Here is a 9,207-nt window from a genome sequence, read left to right as displayed (position 1 = left end):
TCGCTGGGCTTCCTGACTGCCTCATCTCCACTGTCCCTGGTAGCCGCTCCACTGCACCCTCCTCCATGGCATCCTCTGAATGAGGCCACCGAGGGGACATGGATGACTCCAGCTGGCATGGCCTCGCCCATCCCTCAGGGCTGCTGCACAGTGGCCATGCTCTCCTCACTGTTGGGAATGTTCTGGAGCCGAGTTGGTGCAGGGAGGGTGGAAGAGGCCCAGGGCCGTCTGCACACCTGCCCCTGGCGGCAGTTAGCAGTGGCTGGGGAGAGAAGGGTGTGAGCTCTGCAGACATGGCACTCCAGGGTATGCTGTGCCAGGGGCCACTCTAGTCATGCAGGGGCTGTCGGGGCATGGCAGGCTCTGGGGGGCATCAAGGGTGCCCGGACAGCACCTGCAGGGGAGCAGGGTCCCAGTCTCAGCGCTGTCCAGTCAGATGGGCCCGGCCTCAGTTCCAACTGCCTCTCCCAGCTGTTTGGCCCCAAACCTCATGGTTTTTCTGTCCTCTGGAATGAGATGGGGAGGGATGAAAGCCTCATGGGGAATGGAAGGCCCACAGAGTCCCGTGGAAGTGCATGGCAGCGGTAAGCCTTTCATTCTGAGTATCTGAGAACCTGGGAGGGGCTGGGCGCTCGTCTGGGCTGAAGCCCCATAGTGAGGGGTGGTGGCTGCAGCCAGGATGCACCATTCATTGCCATTGACAATGAAGGAGGTTTGGGAAGGGAGGTGGTTTGGGGGACATCATCCAGGGTCCCTGGGCCGGAGGGTCCCATCTTTGGAATAGAGGGGCTGGGGGCCACCCCAGAACAGTGCCCAGAAGAGAATGGGCTCTGAGCCGGCCACCCAGCCCCCTCCTGCTGTGTGTGGCTCTGGCAAGGGCAGGGCCCCGCCCCTCAGCCTGTTTGGCCTATTCTCCCCTCCCTTCTCTGCTGCCTGGTCCGTCCCCTGGAGCTCTCCCTACCCCACCATGGGCTCCGTTAAAAGAAAAAGCTGATCCCAGTAGACGAGGGGAGGAACAGTCCTGCTGGGGGCAGAGGTGGATGCGGGGGGATGTAGTCTCCCCTGATGCGCCAGCGATGGCAGAGGGAGCCTCATCACGGGGGGATGAAATCTCAGACTCCAGTCTGTGGGTTCCGGCTCTAGGCTTCCCGACTCCCAGGCTCCCCAAAACGTCTGTAGTGTCCAGGCACCCAGGCCCCCATCTCGGGTGGAGGAGGCACAGTGTCTCCCACAAGCGCTCTCAGCCCAACCTCGGGGTTCTTGATGCACACCCAAGTCCTCTGGAGTGGGGAACCCCTGCATCCCCCGCTTTCCTCAGCTCAAAACCAGGGCAGGTTCAGAACACGTGTGCAGCTCATCGTACATGCGGGTTTGGAATTTCCAGTGTGGTGCCTTCAATTTCACAAGATATTGCCCCACTTTAGACATTTTCAGGGGAAGAAGATGGGGGCTGGGAGGGGCCAGGGCCTGTGGAGGGTGGGGCTGGGGGAGGCAGCCATGGGATCCTTCCCTGCTCTTTTCAATCTGGCTCAGATATTTTTAAGGTGAAATAAAATATCTGATTCACAGTGGTGGTTTCTGCACTGCCCCCAGGGTCTGGGGTCAGAATTCCCCTGCTGAGGCACCGTAGGTGCCATTTTCCGTGTTTGGGGGCTCAGGGAACAGGGTGTGAGCCATGAGGGGAGGAGCTTGGGAAGGTGAGGATGGACCACTGGAAGCTGTGGGCCAGAATCCTGGTGTGGCATCCTCCACCATGGCAGGCGGGTCCCATGATGCCCAAGGCCCAGGGCCCCCTGTCCAGGGTGAGGAGCCATGCCCGGGTCTCTGGGGAGGCCAGGTTGCCTGTAGTGGAACTGGCTGTCCCCTGGAGCCCTGCGCCAATGCCCGCCCTCAGATGCTCCCAGCTCCCTCTTGCCTCAGGGCCTTGGCACTGGTGGCCCTTCCCGGCCTCCTGTCCTGTGAGGCCTTCGGAGCCTCCAGAAGCAGTCCCACCTGAGTTCCAGCTCTGCAGAGTCTGCTCTGGGCCGTTTCCTCACTGCAGGCCCAGCTGGCTCTGTGTGGGATCTGCCCACGTGCCGCATCACAGAGACTGGGGAATGGAGGATGACAGGCTCCCAGGGACCCTCTGGGTGGCTCTCCAGGCTGGGTGCATGCCGGACGCTCACTCCACTCCGCCCTCCATTTGCCCATGTTCCATTCACCGGGCCGGGCCTGGAGGGTCAGGGGTGTGAGGGTGGGTGCCGCTTAGAGGCCCTGGCTACGGGACAGGGTGCCTAGCCTCAAGACTGCAGCCTGGCCCTAAGCGTGGGCGCAGCCCGGCTCCCCAACTCTCCTTCCCCATAAATAAAAGATTCCCTTCCTCCTTCCAGCTTGCGCAGCCGCGGCCTGCTCGCCGGCCCGGCCCTTTGTGCCCACGCGTTGCCATGGAGATGGGCGATTCAAAGGCCTGGCACTTCAAGGCTTCCCTCTTCTCCTGGCGGGCCAGGGCGGGGGTAGCCGGGATGGTTGCCCAAGCCCTGGTGTGTGCCGCCTCGTCTCTTCATCCAGCCAAATGCCAGATCCTGCCAGGGCTAGGGCACCCACTAATTCTCACTCTGCTGTGGGTAGCTGACTCTGGCCCCTGCCCTGAAAACAGGTGCGCTTTTACAGGGACCTTCGTCAAAGTTTGATAGAATAAGGGAAACTGAGGCACAGCTGGTCCCGTGGCCACCCTGTAGAACACAGAGCCAACTCCCTGCGCCGGTCCACCGTTCACACAGTGGGCTGCTTTGGGCTGTGTGCCAGCCAGGGTCATCAGGCTCCACGATGTGGCCCTGGGGAGAGGCGGCACTTCCTCCATACCAGCACGGACGGCCCGGGGCCGGAACCAGGGATTTGGGGTGAGCTGCGCAGGGATGACTAATCCAGCCACAAAGCTGTCCCCTCCGCACTCTGCACTCCATGCCGGTTGGAGTTATCTGTGAGTCACCATCGAGACATCGAGAACGTCGCAGGGTCTTTGAGGCTCTTCCGCTCCCCCCAGTCCTGTTCCCTTCTCACACTTTTTCTCTCTCCACAATGCGCCCTTTCCTCATCTTCCTAAGACTCCTATGACTCGCAAAGTCAACAGCAGCACTTTCTGGTTCAGCTGCTGCCTCCCACCTCCCCCACTGTGGCAGCCACGTGGCATTTGTGGCCTGCTCACTGTGGCAGCCTGGCAAGTCTGCGACCCTTAGAGCCTCGGTTTCTTCTCCTGCAAAATGGAAACAGTCGTCCACTCTTAACAAATGTCCACAGATGTCTAGGGGGCAGGCCTCTGTGCCGGGCCCAGGAACAAGACACCCGATTTGGGGGAGACCCTATCCCCCTTGCTCCACCCCAGGAATTCTGGTGAGGGTGATGGGTCACAGAGTTACTCCCAGGCCCCAAGTGGCTGGCTCCTGAGGTGCTTCCCGGGAGTCACAGATTGGAGGGGAAGAGGCCAGGGAGAGGTGGCAGAGCTGGCTGCACCCCAAGGCTGGCTCCGAGGGGTCCATCCTTGGCCTCCACCCCTCCCTGGCCCGGGCCTCTGTCTTGTCCCAGCAGCCCAGCCCACGGCAGCCCTCCCCTCACAGGCTGCACAGATGGTGGCCTGGTCCTGGCTGTGGAGTAGGCAAGGCACATGGACATAAAGAAATACAGTTGTGTGGCGGCCAAGTGATGGAGGGAGCTTGAGCAACCTCAACGTCTACGTTAAGACTTCCTGGGAGGGAGCTGTCCCTTCTGGAAGGGTGCTGGGGACAGTCGTATGGCTCTCTTCAGTGGGAGAATCCCACGTCCCCAGGCAGTGCCATCGCATCCCCTGAGAAGCCCTGACACCCAGGCCTGAAGAGGCAGCTGGCCCAGCCCCGCAGGGAAGGGACGCAACAGCTGGGCCTGGGCGCTAGCCAGCAGTGTCTTGGATCAGAAAGCGGGAGGCTTTCGTGCACATGTGACTTCACGACTGGGTCAGGGCTCAGGCTCCCCAGACGAGAGAAACAGTGCACGCAGGGCCACCGACTCCCCAGCTGAGGCCGCGTCCTTGCCTCCCGGGCTCGGGGCCCTGTCCCTCAGGGGCTTGATCCTCTCCTCTGCCTCCTGGGTTTCCAGCAGGCCTGCCCCACCCCAGGACTTGAGGGGAGTCTGGGACTGACCGCAGTGCCCCAGGTACAAGGTAGATGATTGATAGAACTGCGCCCTGCCTGCTCTCCCAGCCCCCAGCGCCCCTGGAGGTGAGCTCCCAGACGTCACCAGGGCTCATTTGGGAGCCCTGCCCCATAGAGGTAACCCCCTGCACCAGGCAGAGGCCCCCTTGGCCCCTGCTTTGGCGGAGGGCTGAGGCCCACACTGCCATTTCCCCTGCCCCGCAGCAGAACTAGACGATGGCTATTCCGTCAAGGGGGCCCTTGGCCTAGAGCATCAGTGCCACTCAGCCAGGACTAGTTCAGGTGACAGTTCGGGGCTTGGACGCTGGCCTGTCTGATTTGCAGGCCGAGCGTGCCCCACTATACTGTTTTCTACAGAGTGGAATGGAAAGAAGGCCAGAGACCAGGAGACCCAGCCACAGCCACGAGGGAGAGGGCTGGCCAGGGCTGAGGCTGCTGCCCCTGACCTCCGGAGAGCAATGGCACATGCCCTCCATCTACCATCTGCACACAGGGTAACCTCCAGCCTGCAGGGCAAGGGGGCCAGGGCCGGATCCTGAGTGCAGGGGCGTCCTTGGCAGGGTAAGAGTCAGCCTGACTCAGACTCTGCTGCCACACCCTGCAGTGAGGCTGACAGGTGGAATAAGCCCACCAGGCCAGGAAGGGCTCTTCGGAGTGGCCCGGTCTGGCCATGTCTCTGAGAGCGGGTGCTGCTGGTGCGCCCTGAGCAGGGGTGGGCTGCGTTCCACTGCTGCGTTCTGTCAATCCCAGATTGTTGCTAACCAGCCTGACTTCTTTTTAAATAAACTTTTGAACTTGAGAACAGTTTTATTTGTGCTGAAAATTTGAGAACAGAGTACAGAGAGACCCCTCCACCCCAGACCCAGCATCACCGTTGTGAGCATCTCACATTGGTAGGTTAGAGTAGCTGAGAGTAGCTGAGCCAATGACACCGGCCCGGCCCGGCAGGGAAGGGAGCGTGGCAGCTATTTTCAGCTACCGTCCGTGCAGCGTTCATGTTTCCTTCGTTCTTACTGGATGTCCTTTTTCCATTCCAGGATGTGATTTTGGGCACGGAAATTGCCAAAACCGAGGCGACACAGGAGTGTCCCACTCACTGCTGCCTCCCCGAGATGTTCATCCCAGCGCCCCCAAGAACTCGGGGCTTTTCAAAGGGTCTCACGTGTTGGGTGCCAGAGACACCCTCCTGGGCCTTAGATTCCTCCTCTGTGATGAAGGCCAGGGCTGCAGGCTCCTCCACACCACGCTGGGCCCCCAGCAGGCAGGCAACAGAGGCCATGTCCCACTGTAGCTGTGGCCAGGTGTTCAAGGGCTGGACAGCCCTACAGGGAGCTGAGCACCCCACCTCGAAGTCTCCCTGCCCAAGATGCCAGTGGGGTTGGGGTGGGGCAAAGGCCCATTCCTCTAGGGGCCACAGGAGGGGCTTCTTGATCTGTAGGTGAGAGGGTTTGGGAGGTGATGCCCCAACTCTCACCCCAATTCTCACCCTCCACTTCTCGCCCCACAAACTATTACCATGACATCCCACCTCCACTTCTCACCCCCACCTCTCACCCCTACCTCTTGCCTGCAGCTCTCACCTCCCACTTCTCACCCCCAATTCGCACCCCTCCCTCTCACCCACACCTCTCACCTTTCAGTTCTCACTCCCTCTATTTCCACCCCCTCCATCTCTTCCTGCTCCCAGCTCAGCCTCCACCGAAAAGGTGGCCTTTTCCCCAGATAGCTGGGCAGGGGCTGGACTGGACAGATTGCTAGCAGGGGAGGCAGACTTGTTATTCTTTGGTGACAGTGGCTCTCGCCTCCTGTGATCCTGGAGCTCAGGCCTGTCCAGCACCCATCCTGGGAGGCAGCAGGGTGGCTGTGTTCCTGCAAACATGAACAGCTCACCTTGGCACTCAGGGATGAGCGATCAGCCCCTCCTCCAGGTAGCCATCCTGGATCACTCCTCACTTCTCCAGCCAACTGGCATCTCAGCACCTCCCCAGTGAATGTCCCCAGGCCCTGCAAACTCAGTCCCGCCAGCCCCCAGGCTGCTCTGGGACCCCCCAGGGATGCTCCTTTCCTCAAGTACTCTTCCTCTCACACTCTCCATTCCCTTGGATTCTCCCTACCATCAGATCTCACCCCATTTCACCATCAGAGAAACTGAGCCTGGGAAGGTAAAGGGACTGCCCAGAGCCATTCCTGTGGGAGGCCTGGGACTTGCTGGTGGCCTGTGATGGTGGGGGGGACAACTGGAGTTTCCAGGACCACCAGGACCACCCCTGACAGTGGAGGCCTAGGGTGAGGGGCTGGGGCCGAGCAGGGCCTCTGTGGTGTCAAGACAGGAGACAAGTTAAGCAGGTCTCTGCTAACAAGGCACTAATGAAGACAAGAATGGTGACCAGGTGTCAGGAGTGCCTGGAGAATTGTGGTGGGATGGCCATGAGCACTGGGCCCACGGCTGTGTCAGTGGTGGCAAGGGGAGGATGGATATCAGCCGTTTTTTGTTTCATTTTACATTTTATTATTTTATTTTATTATTTTTCCAGAGGGTCTTGCTCTGTTGCCCAGGCTGAAGTGCAGTGGCACAATCATGGCTCACTGCAGCCTCGACTGCTGGGCTAACGTGATCCTCCCACCCCAGCCTCCCAAGTAGCTGACCACAGCACCCAGATAATTTTTATTTTTATTTCAGTAGAGACTGGGACTCATTATGTGCCCCAGACTAGTCCCGAACTTCTGGCCTCAAGGGATGCTCCCCGCTCTGCCTCCCAAAATGCTGGGATCACAGGTGCGAGTCACTCGGCCCAGCCTGTTTTATTTTAAAATATACATATATTTCCTGTTTTGAATGGGTATCTTCTCCTTCTGTCCCATCTGCAGCGGCCTGATACCCCTGAGCTGCACCTGCAGGTGGTCCGCTTCCTCACCCCCACTGGACGTATCTGCGAGTGCTTCCCTCCAGCCCCACCAGACCTGCAGGCTTCCCTGCCCTCCAACAGCCAGACCTGCGGGAGCCCAGAAGCGGTCCCCATAGGGAATCCCCACCCTGCTGACGGCTGCCATCCCTGTGGGTGAGGGGCAGCATCTCACCGTAGCTTAGATCTGCACGTTTCTCATTCTGAGTGAAGGTCACAGGGTGTGACAGGTTCCTTTCATGTCTTTGCCTATTTTTCTCTGGGGCTGTTGCTCTTTTTCTTACTGATTTGTATTGAGAACTAAAACGGCCCTTTGTGAAATGAGTTTCCAATATTTTCACACTTTGTTGGTTATCATTTGATGGTGGTTTTTTCTCTCCATGCATCTGCCTTTTATTTTTCTGAGGTTGAATATACCCATCTTTTGTTTCATGGCTTCTGGGTTTTGTATGATTCTTAGAATGACTCAAGATTACAGACTTTTTTGCATTCCATGCTTTCCTCTAGGAGTTTCATGGTTTCATCTTTACTTTTGAAATCTTAGTTCCACTTGGAACTTGTTTTAGTGTCAAGGAGTGAAGAAGGAATCCAAATGTTTCCTCCATATGTCAATTCCGCTGTCTCAAGGCCAAGTGTTGATTGTGGGATTGTTTGTTGAATGTTCCATCTCTCTTCTTGGATTTGACCTCCCTCTTCTCTAATTTGCATTTGAGCCTCTTTCTGGACTCTTTCCTCTCATGTGACTGTCCAGGGTCTGTGTTAATGATCATGGTTTTAGAATATAGGGCGTTTCAGGATGTGAAATGGCCCGTCTGTCTCCGTACACCGATTCTTTCATGTGAACTTCAGAATTGCCTCCCGGTTCACTCAAGGAACAAGCAGTCAGGCATCAGCCAGGCCAGAGAATGGGCCGTGGGTCCCAGCACTGGGCTTTCATCTGCGTTCCATCCCATTGGCCTGTGCCCCGGGGCCTCGCTCCTTGGGACTCAGCCAGTCCTGCTGGTGGAGTGTGCAGGCATGACGCTCACTGAGTGCTGGACTCTGTTTCCATGTGAGGCCTTGGGGTGAAGGGGTGTCCCAAGGGAGTGGCCAAGGCAGAGGACCCTCTTTCTGGATGTCCTCACTTGCCCATGGGAAGGGAGGTGGTCCTGGCTGAGCCACAAGGTCCCGCAAGCCCTGCACACATGCACCTTGGCAGAGCCAGAGAGGCCTGAAGACCGGAGCACATAGGCAGCACAGGGCAGGCAGGAGTGTCCAGGAGGGAGCCAAGCTGTGGCCACTCCACTAAGCCATCTGTTCCAGCAGGCAATGGACTGAAAATGCTCAGCTCAGAACCCCAAGCCTAGGCGTGGACCAGAGCTTCCAGAAACCTGCTCCTTAGGTGGGCTGGCTAAGAGTGGCAGCTGGGAGCCAGAGACCCAGGACCCAGGCAGCCCCCAGCAATCCATGTGGCCTGTTCTCAGCTGCACCCCCAGGGCCTCGGGCTCAGCTCCCACCATGGCCAGCCTCCTGGGAACCCCTCGCCTGGCTGGATGGGCAGTAGGGTGGGGGTACTGAGCGGAGGGTGGGTGGGGCAGACAGGCCCCAGATGTCCTGACGCAGGCTAGGAGAAGCGCCTCCAAGGCTGGCAGCAAATCCCGGCCAGCCTGGACCATCAGCAGGAATCCTGGCTAAAAATACCCTAGTCTCAGAGGCCTGCCGGCTGCTGCCGCCTCCTCAGAGCCCCCTCCTCATGCTGGGCACTGCCCATGTGCCCCTCCACCTCCCTTGCAGGTGACAAGGCCTGTTGGACACAGGAGAAAACTCAGGCCCTTTGCCAGCGAGTCTCAGCCTTAGGCCTGCCTCCGGGACTGTCCACAGAGGCCCCATCCCACTGCAAGCCCAGGGCTGACCCCACCCTGCTCTGCACCCGAGAGCCTGGGAAGGGTCAGAAAAGACCCCATTAGGACAATGTCAGGCAGGGGTGCAGGCTCCACTGGCCCCACCCTGCATAGTCCCCTGTCTCATGGCTCTCAGAGGCACAGCCACTGGCTGGGGGCAGAGCTCCAAGGTCTTGGTCTGAGTCACCCTGGCAGAATGTGGGGTGCCAGGTAAGTGCCAGCTGGGGTCTTCCCAGTTATCCCTGTAGGCTTCAAGTGACC

The sequence above is a fragment of the Callithrix jacchus genome, chromosome 1, assembly GCF_049354715.1.
Source record: "Callithrix jacchus isolate 240 chromosome 1, calJac240_pri, whole genome shotgun sequence".
Classification (NCBI taxonomy): domain Eukaryota; kingdom Metazoa; phylum Chordata; class Mammalia; order Primates; family Cebidae; genus Callithrix; species Callithrix jacchus.
Note: the sequence above shows the minus strand (reverse complement) of the source record.